The sequence below is a fragment of the Cetorhinus maximus genome, chromosome 6, assembly GCF_964194155.1.
Source record: "Cetorhinus maximus chromosome 6, sCetMax3.hap1.1, whole genome shotgun sequence".
Classification (NCBI taxonomy): Eukaryota; Metazoa; Chordata; class Chondrichthyes; order Lamniformes; family Cetorhinidae; genus Cetorhinus; species Cetorhinus maximus.
In genome coordinates, this window is record NC_135884.1 from 57,002,839 (window position 1) to 57,016,467 (window position 13,629).

Consider the following 13,629-nt stretch of genomic DNA (forward strand, 5'->3'; position numbering starts at 1 on the left):
CCAGGATTTATTGCCCTTCCCTAGTTGCCCTTGAGAAGGTGGTGGTAAGCTGCCTTCTTGAGCCACTGCGGTCCACATGGTTTAAGTACATCCACAGTGCTGTTAGGAAGGGAGCTCCTGGATTTTGATCCAGCAACACTGAAGGAGCTGCAATATGTTTCCAAGTCAGGGTGGTGAGTGACTTGGAGGGGAACCTCCAGGTGGTGGTGTTCCCATCTATCTGCTGCCCTTGTCCTTCTAGATAGCAGTGATTGTGGGTTTGGAAGTTTCTGTCTAAGTAGCCTTGGTGAATTCCTGCAGTGCATCTTGTATTTGGTAGACACTCCTGCTACTGTGCGTCGGCGGTGGGGGGAGTCAATGTTTGTGGATGTGGTGCCAATCAAACGCGTTGCTTTACCCTGGATGGTGTCAAGTTCTTGGGTGTTGTAGGAGCTGCACATGTCCAGGCAAGTGGGGAGTATTCCATTGCACTCCTGACTTGTGATTTGTAGATGGTGGAAAGGCTCTGGGGAGTCAAGAGGTGAGGTTACTTGTCGCAGGATTTCTCGTATCTGACCTGTTCTTGTACCCACAGCATTTATATGGCTAGCCCAGCTCAGTTTCTGGTCAATGGTAACCACCAGGATGTCTAGTGGGGGATTCAGTGATGGTAATGCCACTGAATGTCAAGGGACAATGGTTAGATTCATTCTTGTTGGAGATGGTTGTCATGAAGACATTAATGTATGTAATGTTATTGGAAATTTTTTGAAATTGGACTTGTAGTAGGGTCTGTGTGAGTGTGTGCATGTGTGTGTCTTAATTAGATAAAGCCAGCTAGTCTTGGTTCTTTGTACAGTAGTTTTGAGATGTGAAACAGTTAAGGTAAAGAGTACATTTGCATTTTGTTGAATAAACCATTCAAAGGCTGGGGGTGAAATCTTGCACGTAGCTAGGAGACACCAAGCAATATGTTTATATTACTAAAAAAATTGGTACTATGAAACTTATTGTTACAATGAGAATTTATATTCAAAGGGAAGTCTAGGTATATACAAAAAACAGTTTTGTGTATGGGTCAGAGGCATGTGAGATCTAAGCAGCCTGTAAGCCTACAACTGTCTGTAAAGGAACCTCATTTTGAAGTTGTAAGATAAAATGTGCTTTGCCTGGTGTCTGTTTAAGTCTGTTATTGTTGCCTTGGGGAAGATTACCTGGGAGTTATTCATTGGGCATTTGTTTAAAAGTTATTATGGTAGTAATTCATAGACATGTGTATGTGTTTGAATTTGTCGTTAAATTAATAAATGTTTAAATAAAGGTTTGGTGGTTTTTATTCCTGAATTCAGAGCTGTATCTCAAACATACCAATTGAAAATATAGGTTATGACAGTTGTTTAAAGTTTCCCTCTGGCATATAAACAACTCAGCCTTTACTAACTGCTGTGTCATAACAATGGCCATTGCCTGGCACTTGTGTGGCATGAATGTTACTTGCCACTTGTCAGCCCAAGCCTGGATATTGTCCAGGTGTTGCTGCATTTGAACATGGACTGCTTCAGTATCTGAGGAGTCGCGAATGGTGCTGAACATTGTGCAATCATCAGCGAACATTCCCACTTCTGACCTTATGATGGAAGGAAGGTCATTGATGAAGTAGCTGAAGATGGTTGGGCTGAGGACACTACCTGAGGAACTCCTGCAGTGGCAGTCTTGGAGTTGAGATGACTGACCTCCAACAACCACAACCATCTTCCTTTGTGCTAGGTACGAATCCAACCAGCGGAGAGTTTTCCCGCGATTCCCATTGACTCCAGTTTTGCCAGGGCTCCTTGATGCCATACTCTGTCAAATGTGGCCTCGATGTCAAGGGCAGTCACTCTCTCACCTCACTTGGAAGTTTGGTCTCTTTTGTCCATGTTTGAACCAAGGCTGTAATGAGGTCAGGAGCTGAGTGACCCTGGCGGAACCCAAATTGGGCGACAGTGAGCAGGTTATTGCTAAGCAAGTGCCACTTGATAGTACTGTTGATGACCTCTTCCATTACTTTACTGATGATCAAGAGTAGACTGATAGGGCAATAATTGGCCATGTTGGATTTGTGGGTCTTTTTGTGTACAGGACATACTTGGGCAATTTTCCACATAGTTGGGTAGATGCCAGTGTTGTAGCTGTACTGGAACAGCTTGGCTAGGGGCGCAGCAAGTTCTGGAGCACAAGTCTTCGGAATTTTTGCTGACAATATTGCCGGAATATTGTCGGGGCCTATAGCCTTTACGGTAACCAATGTTGTTTCTTGATCTCACATGGAGTGAATTGAATTAGCTGGAGACTGGCATCTGTGATGTTGGGGACCTCCGAAGGAGGCTGAGATGGTTCATCCACTCGGCACTTCTGGCTGAAAATTGTAGCAAATGCTTCAGCATTATCTTTTGCACTGATGTGCTGGGCTCCCCCATCATTGAGGATGGGAACATTTGTGGAGTCCACCGACATTGCCTTCCCGCCTTTCACACCCAGCGGATGCTGAGGACATAACTCCTGCAAATTTCAAAAGTCTCTCCAGAACAGCTCCCCGAGGCTCCACGAAACCTCCTGGCAGCCTTGAGGGAGTTGCCTCTGCTGTTTTTAAATGCTCCGCCAGGTCCCCATTGGACCTGGCGCCCGCCATGCTCCCGCCCCTGCTGCCAGCACATTGCCAATGTCTGGCGTGTTTCATGTTGGCCAGCCTTTAATTGGCCAGCCAGCGTGAAATCACATTCGGGTCCGATTGCAGCTGGAAGTGGAAATTGCGGCCACTTCTGGGCCTGCTGATCAAACGCGCCTGGCGTTTCAGGCCATTGATTTGAATATTTCCTTCTGTTGCCAACTATTTAGCACAAATTTGATGGCTTTAACTCTTACAGGCCTGCAATTTGGAACAGGAAGCCTCCAACTGTTTTACTAGTGCTAGAGTTTCAGCGGACTTTCTCCTGAAACTGAACAAGAAATAATTTGTAGTCCAGTTCCATGAATAAAAGTATACTGTTCTCCGGTTGACAATTAGTTAAGCTTAAAAAAAACAAACTGGGAGAGGGCTTGGGATGATGGTGTCTATGGTTTTAAAATTAATGTCTGCAAAATAAAATGCATGCAGAGCCAGGTCATGAACCCTGTGCAAGGTGAGAATATGGACACTAAGAGCAAAGCACATTAGGAAAAGCATTTACCCTTGCCCACAGCCATATCTTTACCCTTTACATCCTTTCTGATTCTGATTGAGTGCAGTTTGCTCGTAACTTAAGCAAATTAACTTAGAATTAATTAAGGGAATTTGTAGTCACGGCTTTCATCAGCAGTGCTGCTTAATTTAATCAAAAAAGAATACACAGGAATTGATAAAGGACTGGATATCAGGGACAGCTTTCTTTGCTGCCAGTCACAGCCTCCAGAGAACTGACTGGATACATCAAGGCACTGAAACACTTAGCTGTCTCTTTCTGATAAAACGCAATGCATATTAATTGTGACTCTGAAATACTGTGTTGCAAAGTGGCAGCAAAGACTGAATCTGCCAACAAAATATTTCTCCATTGCAATCAAGCCCACAAGAGGTGGTTGTGAAAGGTAAAGCAAGGGTTAAACAGCACTCTTTGTTGTAATTACAATTGAAGTTGAGCCTTGCTTAAACAAATAGTTAAATTTATTTTGCCTCAGGCGGTGAAATCAGAAAGGAAGATTCAGAGAGCTTGTTGATGATCCCTTTACAATTGGAAAGCGAAGTACGGATGCTCTGTCATACTCTGATGAGTTTTCATGACCTTTAGTTCAATGGAAAGATTGAACCACCACAGGTCTGTGGCCTTGACCCCTTTTAACAGTACTGAGTTTGAAAGCATCATGTCCTATTGTACAAGACCAGCTCAATAGTTTTATGTTTGAAAGTATACATAGTGCTCAATCCACCTATTTGCAGTGTCGAAGGCAATGCTACTTATAAAATCTAAATATTTTAGTAAGATCTCCTTATTCCAAGCAAGATATTTTGCTTTTCCTAGCCCAGGAATGCTGAGGCCTAAGAGTTCCTGATGCCACTCCCCCTGGGATCAACTACCTTAGCACTGACCTGGAACTGAACTCAGAGCCTGTTTCTTCCCTGTAAAAGATTTGCTGTGATGCTGGTGTTGAGGAGGCCAATGTTCTACATGGTACAGCTTTGATCAAAAGAAGAATTGTTATCAGATTATGCTTTTTGAGCAATGGTAAAATGGTACAAACTAAAACTGTCTTTGAGGGGGTGAATTGCACACGATGGGGAAATTTTGGACAAGGCCTGCAAATAGGGGCAAAGATGGTGGTGTGTGATTAACCTCCGTCTGTTCATTGCAATGCAAGCATCACGTTAAATTCATGCTGCCTGCTGTGTTAAGTGGTTGCTGTGCGCAGCCAGCACTGCATGCGCTGTTCATTGGTTGCATGCATTAGTGGGGGGTGTGCAATATCAGTGGTGGCTAGAGCTACCTAAGGGTGGCCTGTAACTCTTAAAGTGAAAGTGTATTGCAGCTGCAGGGGCTGGTGGCAGTTGATTGTGAGCTAAATTTGCACTGTCAAAGATTAAAAGATGACTAAACATGGTAGAGACTGTGCAGCAAAAATTTCAGCTACTGTGTTAAAGGTGCTGGTGGAAGAAATGGTGGAGAGGTATCTTGTATCCACAGTGCCTACAGTGCAGGTGTTGGGCAGGAGGCCCTCCAAACACATGCTGAAGAGGCAGTGAAATTAATACAAAACGTTAACTCTGTTTCTCTCTCCACAGATGCTGCTAGATTTGAGTTTTTCTAGCATTTTCTGTTTTTGTTTGTGACTTATATGCTTTATCTCACCTTACACACTTGGCATTGTTGCAAGTCTTACATCCAGAACTCATAGCTTGCATACACTTGGAGCTCTTTCAAAATGGCAGCCACATCACCCAAAAATATTGAAAGACACTCATTGATGTATTTCCCTCTTTCTTACAAGAAAAGATTACAAAACAGCAGGTAGCAGCAAAGAACTGGAGGGGACGGGTGTGCCTGCATGTTTTAACACACTGTAGGAGACAGTGCAGACATGGGGAGGGTTATCACTGAAACCATGCCACTGATGATCAATGGTGAGGGTATCAGTAAACTAATCCTCTTCCTCCTCTCATCCTGCTTCTCCATCCTTCTGAGAAGCTGCAGAGGGTGTAAGCATGCACTTCTTACTTTCTCCTCTTCCGTCACCACAACCCAACGCTTGTTCAATTTCCATTTCAGATACTCAAGAACTGGAATCTGGCAGTGGAGGAAGAAGACACCAAAGATACAGAGACACCATCATTCAATCTTACAACCACCAAGCTTGTATTTTAGAAGCCAGGATGGAGGAGGAATATAGTGAGACACTTGGCACAAGTGCCCAGGATCCAAGGCAGAGGAAAAGGATTTGCCAAAGGGCAAAGTTGCAAAGAAGTCTGATTAGAACTTCAATGGACCAGGCTATAGATTGAGGTTCATGGACATAAACAGCCAAATGCATGATTCTCTGGAAAATCTACCAGAAAGCCTAATGTCTAGGGGCACGGAGGAGTTCATGCCAATGTGATGCAGGGATTTGTGCTTCACTGTTGGAGATCCTGTCATTCAGATGAGACATTGAGGCCCCATCTCCTCTCTCAGGTGGAGGTAAAAGATCCCAAGTTGCTATTTTAAAGAAGAGCAGGGAAGTTATCTCTGCTTGCCCTGGCCAATATTTATCCCTCAATCAACATGACAAAAGCAGATAATCTGGCCATTATCCCACAGCTTTTGTGGAAGCTTGCTGTGCACAAATTGGCTGTCATGTTTCCGACATCACAACAGGTACTAACTTCAAAACAATACTTCATTGGCTGTAAAGTGCTTTGAGATGTACTGTGGTCATGGAACTGCAATGTAAATGCAAGTCGTTTTTTTTTTGCATAGAGCTTGAAGTCCACCCTTTCCAACAGGAACTTGCATCAGCACACCTGTGGAACTCAGCATGATGTAACATCTGTTGTGTCATCTTCCATTGCAACACAAGCTGCTTCCAGTAAAGCTCTGTGTTCTCCTGTGGAAGCTCAGACTGCTGCTGGGCAAGCTCAAAGTGCTGCCATTGTGACTGTGGGTACCAGTGTTCAGGAACAGGAACAGTTAATTGCAATAAATCAACATATAGTTATTTAAGAATAAATGAAGATGCATTCTACAGTTGAACTAATTGCATTTCAGCAATCTATCATCTATTATCCAATTGATTACTGGAATTGCTGAGGTCCCATCCTGGGATAGTGGCAGTGTCTTCATGGAGTCTGAACCTGCTGCCCTCTCTTAGGATGACAAGATTTAAGATCCAATTCCGCCAATGCCAGTATCGGGTCCTGCAATGGTCCTGAAGCCTGAAAATGTTCAGAGCTGATAAAATTCTCCCCAATGTGCCTGAAATGCACTAGCTTATAATATATATGCATTTTAAAAAATCTTTTAAGATAGAACCATGTCCATGCTATATAAATCTATGTGCATCTAACTTTGTTTATTTCCTTACCCTCCAGCATTTGCTCTGTCTAGATGACTCACTGCCTGTGTACTTGAACCCTCCCATGTGCAGGATAGTTTACATCGATATGGTACTGCTTAATTCTCCAATAAAACTGACAATGACAACATTAATTGGTGGATTTTCATCTATTCTGGCTGAAGACTGTAGCAGTTCACTCGATTGAAGCATAGAATTAAATCCAATGATATTCTACTTAATCTGACGGTACTTCATATTCCATAAAATATGCAAAGTTTCATTAAAAAACCTATAATTTTCATATGTATTCATCAAACAGACTATCCAGTGCTGTAAGATTAAGGGCAAAGCTCACTCCCAACAGAAGAAATTACATATATATCAGAGTAATGTGAATTTCTGCAAGACAGTAAAATTAACCAAATCTAATTTAGTTTAAATGTGAAGCACATTATTCTGCAGTTGGAGCTTGCCCATGATTATACGTTTCCTTTTTCTAATACAGCATAAAATAATCTAACATGCTACAGGCAGAGTTAAGCCCTTTTCTGATCATTCTGTGCAATTCCACTTAGTGCAATATGCTGGAGGAAAAGCAAATAGTTCAACTGTAGAATGCATCTTCATTTATTATTCTTAAATAACTATATGTTGATTTATTGCAATTAAAAGGACTCTTAACTGTTCCTGTTCCTGAACACTGGTACCCACAGTCACGATGGCAGCACTTTGAGCTTGCCCAGCAGCAGTCTAAGCTTCCACAGGAGAACAGGGCTTTGGAAGCAGTTTGTGTTGCAATGGAAGATGACGCAACAGATGTTACATCATGCTGGGTTCCACAGGTGTGCTGCTGAAGGTTCCTGATAGAACCACGGGTAATAAAGCTGAGGTTTGGGGATAATTTCATAATGCTCTGATGCAGCAAGCCGAAAACGTAGGGCAGAGTTTTGCCCTTGTCAGGCGGGCCCAGGAGCGGTCATGAAGCCGACCAATTAATGGCCAGCCAGTGTAAATTGGGTGCTGCAATGCTCCGTGCTGCCGGGGTAGGGGGGTGGGAGGCAGGAGCACGAGCGCTGATGTTCGCGCATGCGCACGGGTGCGTGCAGTATAAGCTCCCTGAGGCACAGAGCTGCCTCAGGGAGCTGAAGATTTTTTATCAATATAATGAAAACATGTCCCCTCATGTGACTCTGTCACATGAGTAGGGACATGTAAAATATGAGTGCAAAATGCTTTTTTAAATCATTGCTCGAAACCTCATCCCGCCTGTGGATGAGGTTTCCCCAAAAGCAAAGGCCACTTGGCCTTCTCACCCGCCTGCCAACCAAATGGTTGGACAGGCAATGAAAAATTCAAGTAAATTAGTTCCTTAAGGGCCTTAATAGGTCACTTAATTGTCGACGGGTGTGCTGCCAACTTGCGCGCGCCTGCCGACTGAAATATCACGCGAGTGCGTGATGGTGTTGGGACACTCGCCTAACGTCATCACGCGTCATTTTACGCTCGTTTGGGTTGGGTGCGTGCCCACTCGATGAGCGCAATATTCTGCCCGTAGAAATGAAGATATAAGGGGTCATTTTGCAACTGCCATGGTGATTTGTGTGGTACAGGGTAAATTGGACTGTAAGTGTGGACTGTTGTGCTGTTGCTTGTTTTTGACCTTTATAAAGATACCACACCAGCAGCCTTGCAAAATTACCTTTTCTCATGGTTCAAAAATAATTCAAAATAATTTTGAGTGGGTTACCTGTCTTTCAGCTACATATATCAATGTTTCAAATTGCAGAATGCAGGTTGACACTCTGGTGCAGTATTGAGGGAATACTTGACTGACAGCAGTGCCAACTCTTAGATGAGATGTTAAACTCAGGCCTTGTCTGCTCTCTCAGGCAGATATAATGGAGCTCATGGAACTATGCAGAACAAGTGGGAGAGAGGGAGTGGGGGTAGGGGTGGGGGTGGGTGGGGGGTGAAACAGAGGCCTAGTGGCAATGTCACTTGCCCTGCAGAGGCCCAGGGTGATGCTCTGGGGCGTGAGCTCAAATCCCACAAGGCAGCTGATGGACTTTAAATTCAACAAGTAAATCTGGAATATAAATCTTGCCTCAGTAACACAATCATAGGACTTAGGAGCAGGAGTAGGCCATTTGGCTTTTTGAGCCTGCTCGGCCATTCATTAAGGTCATGGCTGATCTGATTGTGGTCTCAATTCCACTTTCCTGCCTGCGTCCCATAATTCTTGACTCCCTTGTCTACAACAAAAAGTCTATCCAGCTCAGATTTGAATAGCTTCAATGACCCCAGACTCCATTGCTTTCTGGGGAAGAGAATCCCACAGCCCAACTACCCTCTGAGAGAAAAAAAATTCTCCTCATCTCTACCTTAAAAGGGAGGCCACTTATTTTTAAACTGTGTCCCCTTGTTCCATACTCTCCCACAAGAGGAAACACCCTCCTGGTGTTCATCCTATCAAGTCAGGATTTTATATATTTCAATATGATCACCTCTCATTCTTCTGAACTCGAATGGGCAACCTGTTCAATCTTTCTTTATAAGTCCTTCATCCCGGGAGTGAGTCGAGCGAACCTTCTCTGAAGTGCTTCTAACATATTTATCCTTTTTCAAATAGGCAGACCGAAACTGTACACAATACTCCAGATGTGGTTTCACCAAGACCATGTACAGCAGTAGCACCGAGTAAAAAAGAGCAAAGGAGTTATCCCCTGTATCCTGGCTAATATTTATCTCACAAGCAAAATGATTCAACAGGTTATCTGGTCATTGTCACATAGTTATTTGTGGGACCTTGCTGTGCACAATTTGTTGCTGTGTTACCAATGTTACAACAGCAAATACACTTTTTTATATCTGAGCTGGCCTCATTCTGATTTGTGTCAGCTAGGATGACTTAGCATAAGCTTGTTTTGCCGTTCAATTAGATCATGGCTAATTTGTACCTCAACTCCATTTTGCCTACGTCTGTTCCTTATGTCTTGATATCCTCACCTGGAGTGCAACTTTGAACAAAAATGCTGGGAGTTGGGTGAGTGAGGGAATCTTAATCTCTTTCTAAACATCTAATTTTGTTTGTATTTAACATTTAACTGAAATTTACTTTTTAAATTCTAAATGTTATCCAGGCTTAAGCAGGGATATACAAGCCTCCACTGGAGAGCAGTTGAAGTCAGTTAATTAAGGAAACTAGCTTAAATTGTTTTTTTCTGTATCTGGGGCTGAGCTAAGTATAAGTTTTAGACCATATAAATACAGGCCTCGAAGTGGGGCTTTGAAAAGAGTGCTGGGAGTTGGGTGAGTGAGGGAGTTAGGGGATGAAGGTGCTGCTTTGCCTTTTCTAACTTTTCACCCTGTGGAATTGGTTCTTACTCTACTACAGGGGAAGAAGCTAGCTGTTTAGTGAGTATCAATGGTTAAGGTCTATTCTATTCCTAAGATTTAAAATAGTATACAAACTGGTGGTAAGGTTAAAAAAAATATAAAAAAGGAAAATAATTAATTGAATAAAATAATTCCGTAGTCAATTAAAATGCATTAAGGATGGCAAGACAGGTGATGTATCACGGCTGCATCATTGGGAGCTCCAGGATGCCATTGTGATCGGGGGAAACACGTCTGCTGCTTGTGGCTCGAGAAGCTTTGGCTCAGATTCACTGAGCTGGAGGCTGAGCTGCAGGCATTGTGCTACATCAGGGAGGGAGAAAATTTTCTGGACACTTTGTACCTGAAGGCAGTCACACCCCTTTGGATAGGGCCTTCCAATTTGGCCAGTCGTCTGACAGGAGGGTTTGCCTGCAAGTGAGGCATGTAAGAGGACTCAGAAAGCAGGTGTGCAGCCTTTGCGATTGTCCATCAGGTTTGAGGTTCTTTCAGCTTGTTCAGATGAGAGTGGGGGTTGTAGGGTGGATGAGCTGACTGATCATGGCACCATGGTACAGGAAGACATTCAAGCGGGGAGAGCAAAAAGGAACGTAATGGCAATAAGGCACAGTATAGTGAAGGGGATTGACACCATTATCTGCAGCAAAGAGCATGAGTCCAATCGGCTGTGTTGCCTGCCCAGTGCTAGGGTTCAAGACATCTGCTCCAGGCTGGAGAGGAACTTAGAGGGGGAGGATCCAGTTGCCGTGGTCCATGTCGGTACCAACAACATAGGCAGGACAAGGAAAGAGGTTCTGCATAGTCAGTATGAGGAGCTAGGCAACAAATTAAGAAACAGAAACTCAAAGGTAATAATCTGTGGATTGCTACCTCAGCATGTGCAAATTGGCATAGGACAAATAGGACTAGAGAAATGAATGCATGGCTCAAAGACTGGTATGGGAGAAGTGGGTTCTGGTTCATGGGGCACTGGTACGAGTACTGGGAATAGTGGGGCTGTATCTTTGGGATGATCTATACCTGAAGCATGCTGGGACCAGTGTTCTAGTGAACCATATAACTAGGTAAGAAGAGAAGATTTTAGACTAAATAACCAGGGCAAGGAATCAAATTTGGGAAGATGTGGTAAATCAAAGAGTAAAGACAAACCAAGAGAGAAAGGTACTAATATGGGAAATGATAAATAGCCTGTGACAGGAAGGGATAGAGAGTTCAAATCTAAGAGTAAATCAGTAGATAAGGCTAGAAGTTACAGAAATAATAAAAGGATAAAACTAAAGGCTCAGTATCTGAATGCATGTAGCATTCCAAACAAAACAGATGAACTGATAGTGCAAATAGAAATAAATAAGTATGACCTGATAGCCATTACAGAGACATTGCTGCAGGATGACACAGATTGCTACCTGAATATTGAAGGGTACATAACATTTAGGAGGACAGGAAGCGAGGAAAAGGTGGAGGGCTGTCTCTGTTAATTAATGATGGTATTAGCACAATAGAGGGGGATGGCCCAAGTTCAGGAAACCAGAATGTAGAAGTGGTTTGGGTAGAAATGAGAAATAATAAAGGCAAAAAGTCAGTTGCGGGAGTAGTGCACAGGCCCCCTAACAGTACCCACATGGTAGAATGGATTATAAAAGAAGATAAGGTATGGCGATAATCATGAGTGATTTTAACCTACATAAAGACTGGAAAAATCAGGTGGGCAAAGAAATCCCAGTTGAGGAGTTCATAGAATGTTATTGGGATAGTTTCTTTGAACAGCATGTTCTGGAACTAACCAGGGAGCAGGCTATACTAGACCTGGTATTGTGTAATGAGATAGGATTAATTAATGACCTCATAGTCAAGGCACCCTAGGTAGAAGTGATCATAATATGATTGAATTTTACATTCAATTTAAGGGAGAGAAGAGTGGGTCCGAGACTAATATTTTAAACTTAAATAAGGGCTATTATGAGGGCATGAAAGCAGAGCAAGCTAAAGTGAACTGGCAAATTAGGTTAAGGGATAGGTCAATAGAGATGCAGTGGCAGACATTTAAAGGGATATTTCAGAAACACAGAATGGATACATTCCAACAAGAAAGAAAAATTCCAAGGGGAGGACCCACCATCCGTAGTTAACTAAAAAAGTTAGTGTCAAAGTTAAAGAAAAAGCATATAATTGTGTAAGGATGAGTGGCAGGTCAGAAGATTGGACAGCATGTAAAAATCAGCAAAGAATGACTAAAAGATTAATAAGGAGGATAAAAATTAGAGTACAAGAGAAAGCTACCAGAAATAAAGAAACTAGATAATAAGAGTTTCTATAGATATTTAAAAAAGAAAAGAGTTAACAAAGTGAGCGTTGGTCCAAAAGAAGGCGAGTCTAGGTATTAATAGTGGGAAATAAGGAGGTGGCAGATGAACTGAACAGGTATTTGGCATCGGTCTTCTCTATAGAGGATACAAATAGCATCCCTGAAATAGCTATAAATTAGGAAATGGAAAGTGGGGAGGAAATCAATAAAATTACAATCACCAAGGAAATGGTACTTAGCAAATTGTTGGAGCTGTGGGCTGAGAAATCCCCAGGTCCTGGTGGACTTCATCCTAGTGTCTTAAAAGAAGTGTTTGGTGACGTTGTGTGGTGCTTGTGGTTGCAGTGTCGGAAGTGCTGCTACGCTCAGGAAGGGTGAGTACTCTGTTGGCATGGGTCAGTATGCAGAAGTGTTAAGGTGTGGCCGCCCCCCCGTGGACCTCAGGGGTGTTAGAGCCTGAGTGCCAACTGTCACTGACGCCGTAACTGGCCAAGGGGGTGAGCCCTGGCTGCTTGGACTGAGTGGCTCGCTGCTCGAGGGCCACAACTCGGATGTGCTCTGTCAGATGCTCTTCAGCAGGGGTTGGCCAGGCTGCAATGGAGCTTGAGAGCAGGCACACCCCACATGCAACCAGGTGTGGAGAGGCAGGGGTGTCAGACCAAGGTAAGAGTGCAGTGCACAGAGGTGAGAATTTTGGCTTGTGCAACTATTCTAGTGTAGTCTCTTCATTGATGTGAGCCTCGAACTAGAAGAGGGCACCATGATGCAGATCTCCATCATTTCACCAGGGTGCTGGCATGCACAGTGATAGTGCGATGACTTTAACTAATGACATGTCCTTCTTCTCCCTTTTAGGTTTGCCAGCAGGCATCCGATCTCTGGACCCCAAAGGAACACCCCTGACACCAGAGGACCACTGGGCCTTATTTGTACCTGCATCACACCCACTCTCTGAAGCAGGCACCAGCGCAGATACCAGCATCTTGGTGGGCATTAGAGCAGCGGCGAGTATATTGGTGCACATTGGTCACAATCACTTGAGGTGCAGACGGAGGCAGAGAGTGCCCAGGGCACCGGCAGTTAGAGGACTGTTGGAGAGTAGGATGATGCTCAGTCGAAGGCTGATGATGAGCCCCTAGAGTCATCCATTAGGTGGTAGATGCTGGAAGTTCAGTGTGATGTGCGAGATGATCAGGCGGAGATCCATGAGGGTCTGCATGCCATGGTCTCCATGACGGAGGAGTCCATGCAGAGCATAAGCAGTGCGTTGGCCATCATGGCCAAGTGCACTGCCTTCTCCATTGAGAGAGTGGTGACCCTCCATGGAGAGGCAGCTCCGGGGACAGAATGAGGGTTTACTGGGGTTGCGCTCTACCTGCAAGCCCTCACACAGGCACTGACCTCAG